The following is a 13,861-nucleotide window of genomic DNA, read 5'->3' as shown; positions in this document are numbered from 1 at the left end:
TTTAAAAATGAGATTTATTTATTAAATTACACTGTAAAACAAGATTCAAGATCCTTAATCCATGCATCGAACATTTAAACTACAATCCGAGAGGAGTTGGATTTCTTTTTATTTGATAAGACACGACCTAAACAAATTGAATTCGGTGAAATGAATCACTTCCTCTGTTATAATGTCAAATCTAGTCCCAATTTAAAAGAAAAATTATTCAAAGCTACATTTGATATCAACATAGAACACGCTGTAATTGTTAAGCTTGCACATATGAATCTTGATAGATATAGTTCGTCTATTTTAACAGCTGAGAAACAGAAATGAAAGCAAAATGTAAATACAAGAAATTTTCCTTGAGGGTGTGAACTGCGACGCTTCACGCGTGCGCGCTTCATGACGTACACCTTTGTGAAGCTTTACAGTCCCACCCTCATGTATTTTCAAAAATGAAATTCCTATACTTGTATTTGAGTAAAATTAATTTTATTAATGAAATAGATCAAAATATTGTTTATACCGCAAAAATTGTGCTAGTTTGAATGGTTTCATATATATATATATATGTGTGTGTGTGTGTGTGTGTGTGTGTGTGTGTGTGTGTGTGTGTAATGTCAAATGTCAAAGATGAATGAAGAAATCGGCACGGTTGTTAAATAATTTTAAAGAATAAAATCCAAAATGATCACATAATAATCAACAATCAGTTCCTGCTAGTACTTTTGCCTCACGGCTCTTCAGGCAGTTTGATTTAATTTTTTTTATCATAGTATTACTTGTATGGACATTTTGTTTATATTTTGGATTTATTTACATTTAGAGAGAGAGGGTAAAATGTTATCAGGAAAGCAAACAATTTATAAATATACACGTCCTTCTGACACACACGTATGTTCTCAATATTGAACAAAAGTTCACTGAACCAGATTTTAACCCTACTTTTCCCCAAATTCATTTCTAGGAAATTCAATTTGGGTACCAATATTGATCTCCCATTGTTTCATATTAGAAAGAGATTCCTCTAGAAAGCTAAGTATTTTTTTTTTTTTTTTTTGGTATTTAAAATGAGTATTTAAAACACGCGACATCTGTAATTTTTATGCCCCCTTTGAAAAAGAGGGGGCATATTGTTTTGCAACTGTCGGTCGGTCGGTCGGTCTGTCGGTCGGTCGGTCGCTCTGTAGACCACATGTTGTCCGCTCAATATCTTGAGAACCATTCACTTAATGATAATGATATTTAATATGTGGGTTGGTTATGAGTGGAAGATGACCCCTATTGTTTTTCAGGTCAAAGGTCAAGGGTCAATCTACTCTGGACATAGGAATATAATGTCCGCTCAATATCTCGAGAACCCTTTGCTTGAAAGATATCAAACTTGACACACTGGTACATCCTAAGGAGTAGATGACCCCTATTGATTTTGAAGTCATATGGTCGAAGGTCAAGGGTCAAACTGGGCATAGGAATATACTGACCATTCAATGTCTAGAGAACCCTTTGCTTGACAGACATCAAACTTGGTACACCAGTACATCTTCAGAAGAAGATGACCCCTATTGATTTTTAGGTCACATGGTCAAAGATCAAGGGTCAAACTGGACATAGGAATATACTGTCCGTTCAATAGCTTGAGAACCCTTTGCTTGACAGACATCAAACTTGGTACACTGGTTCATCTTCAGGAGAGGATGATCCCTATTGATTTTGAGGTCACATGTTTAAAGGTCAAGGGTCAACCTGGACGTAGGAATATACTGTCTGCTCAATATCTTCAGAACCCTTTTCTTGACAGACATCAAACTTTTAATAGTACACTGGTGTCTATTCAGGAGAAGATGACTCCTATTGATTTTGAGGTCACATGGTCAAAGGTCAAGGGTCAAACTGGACATAGTAATATACTGTCCACTCAATATCTTGATAACCCTTTTACTTGACAGACATCAAACTTAGTACATTGGTACATCTTCAGGAGAGGATGACCCATATTGATTTTGAGGTCAAAAGTCAATAGTTGAACTGGACATAGTAATATATTGTCTCCTATATTTTAAGAATTATTTGCTTGATTGACACGTACCAAACTTGGTACACTGGTACAGCATTAGGAGTAGATGACCCCTATTGAATTTTAGGTCACATGGTCAATTCACTCTTGACATAGGAAGATGTTGTCTGCTCAATATTTTGAATTGATGATAATACTATCAATTAAATCAGGTGTGTGTATAACCCTTTTCAATTTTGCACCATGGGGGGCATATGTGTTTTACAAACATCTCTTGTTTGTTTTAGGGGATGAAAATGTAGATTTTTATATACTACTTGTTAATCAGAACTATTTCCGTTCATTGCCCTCATACATATAGTTGTGAAATACCTTAACGCTGGAACACCGAAAGCTTCTTGGTAATTTAATGATACTCTTCAGAAACATCTGAGAAAGTTCGAGAAACATTAAGGAAATAAATCTAATTTTTGAAGATACATGACGGTATGAATCGCGACACTTCACGCCAGTATACATGTAATATATATAGCGCGGTATTTTGTATGCAGGCATGGAGCTTTCACACTTCATAACCTCGTGTAGTTTTAAGAGACGCGTTTCGTGCAATATGCATATAATGTATCAATTACATTTCCAATGTTTTTGATGTTGATATCTTAATTGTAATGATAGCTATTTCCTCATTAATGCACTGCAGTTGTTACCAAATGCGCATATGATTCTTGATATATAGCCTAGTACGTCTGTTTATATACCGGTATACATATAGTTAACCGAGACGAGTTGACTTTCTTTTTATTTGATAAGACACGCCTCCAAACAATGAAATGAATTACTTCATCGTCCTTGTTATATTGTCAGATCTAGTCCCAAATTAAAACCAAAAAGATTATTAAAAGCTACACTTGATGTCTACATAAAATATACAAAAAGCCAGTCTCTTCAATTAAGATTTTGTTTCAGGCAATATGTGATATCGATTTCCCTATTCAAGAAATTAAACAGGTATGGATCACATATTTACACGGTGGAATAAATATGCAGAGACTGCCAATAAACAGTCTTCAGATTCATTTTGACGAAGTAATACTAAATGCGTATTAGACTCCAAAAGGAGGACAATAAAGACAAATATGTATCGTAAATATGGATGTAGACCAAGTTAATGAATTTTACCAAATATCTTGGTAGTCAGAGACAATACAAATGCCACATTTGCATCAAGGAATATTATTCCTAAGATTCAACACGTGTCTGAATCTTGTTTTTGAAAAAAAATGGGGAGGGGGATCACGAAGCATAAATAGTTTTATGTTTTAGAAGAAGTCACGTCTACCGTGTTCTGATCAGTCACGTGGTCCTTCACTTCTTGGGCGAAGATCAGAACGTGCGAAGGCGATGAAGCGAAATTACGAAGTTGCCAGGACGAAAAAGCAGATACCGTATGCACAAACACGAATCGCAGGACCATGCAAAAACGAATATCGCTCCTTCGCCTTCGCAATTGGAAGTTATAGGAAAGCATACATGAAACAAGAAAATAATTAAGATGATAGTTATTCGATAGAATAGCCTTTTCATGAGATTGTTAGTTTGTTTCTTGTTTTAAGCCCCATTCGAGAATTTTTCAGTTAAGCCTGTAGAGACGTTACCAGCTGTAAGGTGAAGTGCCACTAATTTGGACTTCTAACGTATGACGCTCAAAGCAACATCAGTCAGGGGTCTTTATCGTGTCTGGGTAAGCAGGGGGCTGTAGCCACTGGTTACACGCCACGGAGAAGCTTTTCCATTACATTGTAATGACTGCAATACTGGTGACTGTTGCCAGAATTTATATCTTTGATATTTTATACCTATTATAAGATTATAACTTCTGTAGACCACAGGCCGGTCGTGGTAGCTCAGTGGTAGCGCGTTCACTTCGTAACCGGGAGGTCCAGAGTTCGAGCCCCGCTCGTGTCATGGCTGCGTCCAACTTTAACATAGGTAGTGATTGCTTCTTCGCCAAAACGCTCGGCATTTAGAAGTGAGAATTACGGGTCTTTGGAATATGGCCTTAAAACGGAGGTCTCGTGTCGCGGAAGATGTTGACACGTTAACGAACCCTCACTGCCACGACCATAAGCGGTAAGCATAGGTCTAAATTTGTGGTACTTCACCTTCAGCTGGTGACGTCTCAATATGAGTGAAAAAATTTCGACGGGATGTACATATACAGAAACAAACATACAATCAATCAATCTCTCGCTAGACAACAGAACTATTCCCTATACAACTAGAAAGAACTACAAAACTATAGTAAGCCAGAGATGGATGCTTACCGCTAAATATTGCTCCCCACTTTGGACAAAGTTCTAAGTAGTGTTTTTAAAATGCAATCTATTGTCCTCTAAATATTCACACATTAACACTTTCTATGACATTCTTCTCTTGTGAATATGTATCTTTTTCTACATCTTTCTTCAGACGTTCCCTTCCAGTTCTGGTTCTGGAGATGAAAATGCTGGACAACTATGTTATATATTATATCATGAAAATTATTTAAGAAAAGTGTGAAATGATGTACTAAATAAATTGATACATATTATATACAAATGATATATGACATAGACTATATGTGAAAACAGTACTGTACATCATATAGAAATGATATATGAAAGCTACCCATGTCTACCGGTAGGGCACACCTTACTTACTGTCCAACACTGCCCTCAGGTAAACACAGTGTTGAGGGACTGTCTCCCTAAACACCAGGTTGCTCTCTATTATCCGCAAATTATTAAAATCATACATATACATGTATGTAATAATGTACTAAATAAATTGATAAATAATGTATAGATGATATAAGAAAGCTATGAAATATTGTATTATATCATATAAAACAGATATATGAAAGTATTACATACATGTATACACGATAGAACAAAGCCACCAATGTCTACCCGTAGGACACATCTTACTTTACAGTCCAACACTGCCCTCAGGTAAACGAAGTGTTGAGGGACTGTCTCCCTATACACCGGATAACTTTCTATTATCTTAAAACACAATTCGATATAATCATACATGTCATTTAAATATATAATTGTTTTCCCCTAAGCACATTTACTTGCGTCTCAATATTAAAAGGGACATGACATGCAGGAAGTCATTGGTTAGAAACCTTTTGGGGATCTTCCACAATACGCTACATCAGCTTTGAAAAATAAGCAGTTGTGGGACTCGAACCCAGAGATCTACATTAAAAAAAATAGCAAAACATAAAGGCATATTGGAGGAGATTTGTATAGGAAGGAATTGATTAGACTAGATTAACATACAAAGCATAACAGGGATAAACGGACCTGAACAAGAATATGATAATTTTTCAATGAATACAGGCTGAGGTTAAAATATATTGCGAAGCGATGGAAATTCATTCATTGAGTGAAAAGTAATTACTAAGCTAAATGATTTAATTTGTCAAAGGCATCATTACTTCTACGCTACATGTACACTGTGTATGTTAGCAAGACAACAGGGATCTTCTTATAATAATCACTACTCTGGATCATAATCAGAAGTTGTGGCGGGATTCACCCAAAGATCCTTACCACAGACAATTAGCAACACACAACGGATTAGGATTAACACAATGAAGGATAAAGAATAAGAAATTGGGGAGGGGATAAAAATTTTAATATTACTAAGACACCCACAAAAGACATTCTCTCTAATTGTTTGGTGTTTTTGTAAGATTCTGTTGACAATTTTTCACTCATAATGAGATGTCATCAGCTGTAGGTGAAATATCACAAATTTAGACCAGTGAGGGTTCTCTAATATCCCAACGCCTGCCGCGACATGAGACTTCCGTTTTTTAGGTCATATTCGAAAGACCCGTGATTCTCGCTTCTAAATGCCGAGGGTTTGGTGAAGGAGCAGTCACTACCTATCTTAACGTCTTAGGTTTGACGTGGCCATGACAGGAGCTGGGCTCGAACTCACGACTTACTGCTTACGACGCGGACTCTCTACCACTGAGCTACCGTGACGGTTTCCCCTGAATACTGGTACATGAAATATATTGACAGTAAAATGTTTCACCCCTGAGAAGAAATTCGTTTAATTATACATTTATTCACTAAGTAATTGCTGCTCATATTCAATACCTCTGACATTATTCATATTACGAAAGATAATTGTATACGATATTATTTTTGATAAATTATAAGTGCAAAATACCTTTTAGGATACAAGTTACCTCAGAGTCCTTGCTTTTCTGATTGACCATCAGCCTCATCAACATGATTAACATATGCAGTTGGCAGACAATTCTAAATGTTTTCCAAAATAAGTGACATGTAATATATATAAGAAATATTTCTTGTTTTTGACAGTATATGATGCTAATAAGTTAATTTGAACACGACAGGGGATGCCTACTCCTCCTAGGCACCTGATCCCACCTATGGTATGTCCAGGGGTCAGTGTTTGCCCAACTCTTAATTTTGTATTCCTTGTGAGAGTTATGAGATTGATCACTGTTTGCTATCTTCGCCTTTCATCACATGGTAATTCGCATGAATCCGAATTTGCGTAAAGTTACTACATGTTTAAATCACAGGTGCTTGGGTTCAGGACCCCCTCCAAATAACTTACATGAGCTGATTTATCTTTTTTGTTGAAAATATCTCTAATGCTTGTCAACAACATATTGTATACCCCTAAAGTTTAAAATAACTCAAAATATGCCCCGTTTAAAAACATACCCTCACTGGTCTGTTCTAATAACCAATTAGGGTATATTTGAGTTATTTTGGACTTGAGGAGTATACAAAACATTGTTGACATGCATTAGGGAGATTTTCAACAACAAAAATATTAATTCAACTTATGTAGGTTATTTGCAGGAGTGTCCTAAACTCAAGCATCTGTGGTTCAAATCCAATTATTACCTTTATACATGTATGCACTAATTCACTAATTCACGGTATTATCACCCACAAAGACATTTGAAAATGTAACTGTACTGTTATTACTGAATGATTACCTAGATCCCCATCACTGATGACATCAGTGTTACGTATACCTAGATCTCTATCACTGATGACATCAGTGTTACGTATACCTAGATCTCTATCACTGATGACATCAGTATTACGTATACCTAGATCTCTATCACTGATTACATCAGTGTTACGTATACCTAGATCCCCATCACTGATGACATCAGTGTTACGTATACCTAGATCTCTATCACTGATGACATCAGTGTTACGTATACCTAGATCTCCATCACTGATGACATCAGTGTTACGTATACCTAGATCTCTATCACTGATGACATCAGTGTTACGTATACCTAGATCTCTATCACTGATGACATCAGTGTTACGTATACCTAGATCTCTATCACTGATGACATCAGTGTTACGTATACCTAGATCTCTATCACTGATGACATCAGTGTTACGTATACCTAGATCTCTATCACTGATGACATCAGTGTTACGTACACTGTATACCTAGATCTCTATCACTGATGACATCAGTGTTACGTATACCTAGATCTCTATCACTGATGACATCAGTGTTACGTATACCTAGATCTCCATCACTGCATGTTGCTGTCTGATCTTTATTATAGGATGTAATGTAAAAGAATTAAAATTGAGGAAACAGTAATAACTCACAAAATAGTATGGGATTTTATGCATTAATCTAGTAAATATTTGGAATATATTCAATGTTGCAATGCATTCAAGATGTTAGAGAGAACATCACAACATGCTATGATGTATACTTACAAGCACCATGGTGGTGAATCACGTGACTTTACATGATCAATTACAGGTAAAATGGCGACGAAAGGCAACACAAGGTAAAATTCAAAATTACATATTAGGTATATCAACATTTGACGAATTTTCTCAGGAACAAATCTATATTAAAATGGTAGTTCTACGTGCGATAGAAGCAGAGGTCGAACATTCACAGTTTTCCCCCAGTCAAAAACATTCCGAACGCCAAAATAAATGTCGGCATTCTCTGCTTCTAAAGCAGTAGAACTACCATATATATATAATTACTTTTCGCAACGATTGGTAAAAGTATAGGTAAAAAATAAAAGTAAATGTAAAACTTCTGAAGATTTGAAAGAAATGAAAGCGCTAAAGCTTTACTAAACGTCTTCATGTATTTATATATATATATATATATATATATATATATATATATATATATGGGGGAATACAAGCTCAGTTTGTATTTGAGCTGGATTGGTGCACCATGACCTACTTTAGGGCTACTTAGTAGGTCAAACAGTTTTTCAGATTTTTTGCTTTGGATACAGGTTTTGCCTTGAAATGTAGTCATAACTTCCTCTCAAAGAAATACGGATTCAGATTGCATTTTTGTTTAATTATTGCATTTTTGTTTAATTGGTGCACCATGGCCCGCTTCACGACTAAAGTAGATCAAATAGTTTCCTGGACCTTTTTCTCATTATGGATACAGATATGGCACTGAAATTTTGTCATCGCTGTCCGACGGACGTATGGTATACCGTTTTCGGTTTTCTTGCTTTTTATTTAATCTGCCGGTCGCGGTAGCTCAGTGCACAGGGGCTAAGCCCGTTTTGGGCCAGAACTCTGTGATACCATATAAAATATAGAAAGGAGTTTAACTCTGACTCAAATAAAAACCACCCACTCGCTTCAAATGCCTAAGAAATCAGAAACTAGGTGCGATATGCGTAATTTGCCGGTCTCCTGGCATATATCAATGTTTTAACTACTTGCATGCCGAATTTCAATGAACATAGATAACTTTATTAAAGTATGAGGAAGTACAAGTAGCGTCTATTTGATTTGAAATTTTAATTGATACATATGTAGGTCCGAAATCTTCCACAATAGTCTGAATTTCGCTGCTGTCATAGGCGAGAAATCACATGATGATCTGGACCGGTAACTGTCCGAGTAAAAATAACCAGGTGAAATCGACCTCAGAGGTAATCCTACAACATACACGAAAACGCGATCATTATTTCTGAATTTGACCACAGAAATTAAAGAATGGTTCGTGAGTTTTGTTCTTAATAATCTTATTACAAAAGATCTTATGATATATTCTAGAGAAAACTGGAACGGTACAGAATTGATAGATTTGTATCATTTCACCACCACTTTTCGTTTGATGAATCAATTTGACAGATATGATAAAATTGATATATGAGATATGGAAATTAGTAAAGTTTAACAAAATCATAACTACAATTCCTAAAGAAAATGTTGCTTGAGCGAATTCAAGTGTCTAGTCTGATAGCTACAATTGTATCTACACAGTATACATTGTCAAAAACTGGATTTGTATGAGCTATAGAATTATCTTTTCAAGCATCGGATGGGTTAAAACGCAAACCCGGCATTATTTAACTTTACGTTAGCCTGCAAAGTACACCACCATCACCTGTTTCGCCTGTCATGCACCCAAGTGTTGAACCTATTAGGCTATTGTCTGTCTCTCAAAAAGAGCAGTGCGCTTGAACGACGCAGATGAATGCAGCAAAAACCCAGCCAACCTGAACATATGGACCATGTTTATATATTATGTGTACATACATAAAAGCTTCACTGCCTTTGTCAATAGCGGGTAGATCCACGGTACAGATACATACTTCTGATGTCGGACAGTTGAACAACATTGAGAAAACCAGTTTATGCGATTATCCTCAAAGCTGCCGCACACTGTTGTGTCTGTCAACCATCAAAGGGTAAGTCATCTTCTGTAGAAACTTTGAAAGAGCGTAAAAAAAGAAAATATGAATTACATAATTCCCCATTGATATTACATATAAGTGACGATAATTGTGCCATGCTGAATTGATCGAATGTCTACCGAATAGATAGCTGCTGAATGGTCTGATTTGGGATTGAAATACTAAGCCTCGCGCGGAACACACTAGTTCCCGAGAAAGAGTGACTGCACAAATCGCACCACTTTGGACAAGGAGCTATATGCGTAACTTTATATGAAATTATAAATTTCGTCCCAAATGGATTAAGCATATTGAATTTGTTCTATCTGTGCCCTTGGAGCCATTTCATTCATAAACATTTGAAACAGCTGGGGTATTTAATGTTTTCAGCTTTGAAAATTTAAAACTCCAATACCCTCTGACATTTAAAAACATTTGTTTAAAAATACGAAGATGTCAAATATTAAGTGTAACCTTCATGTTTTCTTCTTTCTTTTTTTTTGACTCTCATCCAAATCTGAAGAGACTTCAGGTCTGCAATGTCGTAAAGTGAAAATCGTGTGTTTGTTCACCATTGATATCTGAAGCCCTTGAAATTTTTATTGCACTTTTCCTTTAACGAGGTGTTTGCTGTATAAATTAGTAAGTGGGGTGAACTGAGTATAACAAGGGTCTTTTATTTGACCAATGCTTATGTCATTCCAATGATCTGCAGAATTTCCGACTTATTTTCCTTTGAGATATCTATCTGCATATGTATATATATATATATATAAGATGAAGATAACGAACAGTGATCAATCTCATAACTCCCATAAGCAATACAAAATAGAGAGTTAGGCGAACACAAATCCCTGGACACACCAGAGGTGGGATCAGATGCCTAGGAAGAGTACGCATCCCCTGTCGACCGGTCACACCCGCCTTGGGCCCTCTAGCTTGATCAGGTAAACGGATCAATCCGTAGTCAAAATCCGTGTGCAAAGAACGCCCCCAACAATTGGTATGAAACACGTCAAACAGCATTTGACCCAAGGATATGTTGTATTGGCAAACTAGATCGTTATAACGACCATAGAATTTGCGAAATGCTGAATCTAAACGAGACTGTTGAAACCCCTGTAAGTTTAATTTGTTTGTCAGTAGCCTGCCTCGATTTAAAAAACTAATCATACGCAGAACAAACTCTTCCGTATCGAATCAGTTGAGACATAACCTCCATATGCAGGTAATAACACCGTCACAGGCCTGTAGCATAGAGACTTCCCACCGCCTGTTCGTAGTGAAAGAAAAACATCATTATTCCTCATCAAATGTGCCGAGACGTCGGCTTGTTCATAACTGTCAATGTCAAACACAAGTTGTATACCTACGAATTCTGTGTTGGTTAGTTTACCGAAGTAGAGGAAGAACAAACATTCTGATTGATCAAAAGAAATATACCCGCATTCTATAAACAATATAAATCTCCGACTAACTTTTGCTCGGAAGCTCAGCGATTGGCTGTATCACGTCATGCATATTTATGAGAAACGAAGAAATGGTTACGCAGAAAGCCACGGGTGAAAGGGGAAAAGAGCTTACGTTTCAGCCGTGGCTAGCGACGATGGTGTAATAATGGAATATTGCTACATAAATATGGGATATTGAAGGCACCCGTTTGTCATAAAATTGAGTTGTTAGTTTGCCGTTACATGTAACATTCATATGTATATTTAACCCGTGGGGATCCAGGTTAAAATAGGCCCTCAGTACCCCGTACTTGTAAGAGGCGACTAAATGGGGCGTTCCTTCGGATGAAACCGCAAAAACCGAGGCCCGGTGTCACAGCAGGTGTGACACCATAAAGATCCCTCCCTGCTCAAAGGCCACAAGCGACGAGCATAAGCCTAAATTTTGTATATTCTCGAGAGGGATGCTAAACAATATTCAATCAAACAATCAATCAAGCACATGTATGTTCAATAAAATGTCTAAGTTCGAAACAGATATGGAAAGATTTTGTGAATGAGGAAATCCAGCATATTTTTTATTTCAACTTCAGAGTATTTATGTGTAGAATAACAGTGTTTTAACGAAATAGTATTTTGAATGAATTATCTCTAGATATGAATATTTCCCTTTTCCATTTTTGTTGAAGAAGCAACCGTTTATGATGTCTAAAAGTCCTGCCTTTAATTCGTCGTGAGGAATGGTCGTGTATAGTGTATTTAAAAGTCATAGGTTTTAATGTTGTATATTTGAGAAAAGTTTTGTGATTTCAAATTTACTAAAGGTTTTCTTTCGAGGTTTTGTCAGATATGTCTTAAAAACAATAAAGGGAATTTCATTAGTGTATGGATGTAAAACTTATACGATACCAATTTTGATGCACCAGATGCGCATCTCGACAAATAATGTCTCTTCAATGATGCTCAACCGAAATGTTTGAAATCCGAAATAACGATAAACTTGCTAGAGCTATTATAGGGGAAAACAGAGTGCCAAAAAGTGGAGTCAAATTCGTCTAAGGTTAAGAGGTATGCATGAGGGAGATGCTCCTTAATTTTGAAATGAATTTCTAAATTTTATCACAGCAATTAAATATGCATCCGTATTTTCAAGCTAGTAACGAAGTACTTAGCTACTAGGCTGTAGAGACCCTCGGGGACTAACAGTCCACCAGCTGAGGCCTCGACCCAGGGGTCATAATGTAAAAAGTATGCGGTACCAATTTTGATGCACCAGATGCGCATTTTGACAAATAATGAAATGAATTGAAATTATGTGTTGATAATAGCCGTTTGATTCTTTTGAGATCTCTTCTAATACGTTTATTTGGAATATGTCTATAGTGGTGTTTGGTACTATTTCCAATATGTATTTTTACTTCACTAATATAGAATAAAACAAAAGGAAACACAAAACGCTTCGAAGGAGGGTGGGTGGGTGTACATGTAGTATATAACAAACCTAATATCAATTGTTGTAACTGCTTTAGTTATGGGCGAGGAATTTAATGTATACAGTTGAGAGGAAAAGGAATATAGGAGAATGATAGTTACTCATCGAGTTCCTTTTGATGGTGCCATTAAAGGCTAGGGACATCGACCAGTTAATGGGTTGCAGTATTGAAAATAAAAGTCATCAATTCACATTACTTTCTACAAACATTTTAATTGGGTATTTTTAGAGAGAAAAAATAAATCTTCTAAATATGTTTGTCGGAATGTTGATTGCATGCATCTTTCACTTCTCTCAGGTAATGTGTCTTAATCGCCCTGTCAGATCACAGGCATTTATTTCATTTCTTAGATAGATACATTAAAAGTATTTAATAAAGGGACTTCAAACCAGTTTCATAGTAATTCACATCAGTTCACCCATTTTTACATTTCAACGCAAAACTAAAATACAAGCAAGTATCTAAAAACGTTCTATCGCGACGGCCTAATCAAAGTTTATACATGCATTTATTTGTACAGTCAATCTGGGTGGTATTGCCGTAAGTGATTTTGAAATAAGAGAAATAAAAGCAAGTGTACATAATGAAAGTGACAGAATCTGACACAAACTTGTAAAACGTAAACACGAGATATAGATCCGATTTTATGAATTAGAAGTATGTATGAATTTCTTTCACGGGCAGGTGAAAGTAAATATTGTACAGTCGATAAAAATGTGTGCCACCTGTTGCATATACATTGTAAATATATATTTATCTATTTGGCTACCCTTTACTCTGTCAGATCTTGGATAGAAAAAAATTGAAATTAGATAAATACTAATTCCTGCTGGGTATTTTATAGAGACATAAAACAGAAAAATGTTGAACATGCAATTGGAAACTCTTGACGAAATATTGAAATCTAAAACGTTTTGGGCTGTTGCATTTACTAAATTTCACCTAGTTCTTTGTAATTCAAGCAATGCAAGATAAGTAAATACCAGTCTTATGTTTCTGACCTATTGTCTAGAGAAGGACAAAATAATCAAACGGTTCCATAAACCTGTCAAAATTAACCTATCGTTTCAGATGATCTAAATGTTGATATGATCTCAATAATGCCGTGTCGTGTCGGTTTTCTCATTTTTCGTCTGGACAGGCAATTTCATTTTACGACTACGACTTG

At 36.1% G+C, this 13,861-nt stretch overlaps 1 protein-coding gene across 3 annotated transcripts in view; it reads left to right on the top strand.

Annotated features, from left to right (window-relative positions):
- The window catches only part of LOC125679461 (transcription intermediary factor 1-alpha-like), a 47,289-nt gene that overhangs the window by 23,348 nt on the left and 10,080 nt on the right, over positions 1-13,861 (top strand). Inside the window, exon 1 of one of the 3 annotated variants that reach the window (XM_048918688.2) lies at positions 9,650-9,764. The exons of the other annotated variants lie outside the window; for them this stretch is intronic. The gene's annotated coding sequence lies outside the window, so the exon portion shown is untranslated. Of the gene's footprint in view, positions 1-9,649; positions 9,765-13,861 lie in introns of those variants that run through there. 3 annotated transcript variants of the gene reach the window in all.

Source organism: Ostrea edulis, chromosome 2, assembly GCF_947568905.1.
Source record: "Ostrea edulis chromosome 2, xbOstEdul1.1, whole genome shotgun sequence".
In the NCBI taxonomy this organism is placed as follows: Eukaryota; Metazoa; Mollusca; class Bivalvia; order Ostreida; family Ostreidae; genus Ostrea; species Ostrea edulis.
The sequence above is the reverse complement of the archived record's forward strand: the minus strand, read 5'-3'. Positions and strand labels throughout refer to the sequence as shown.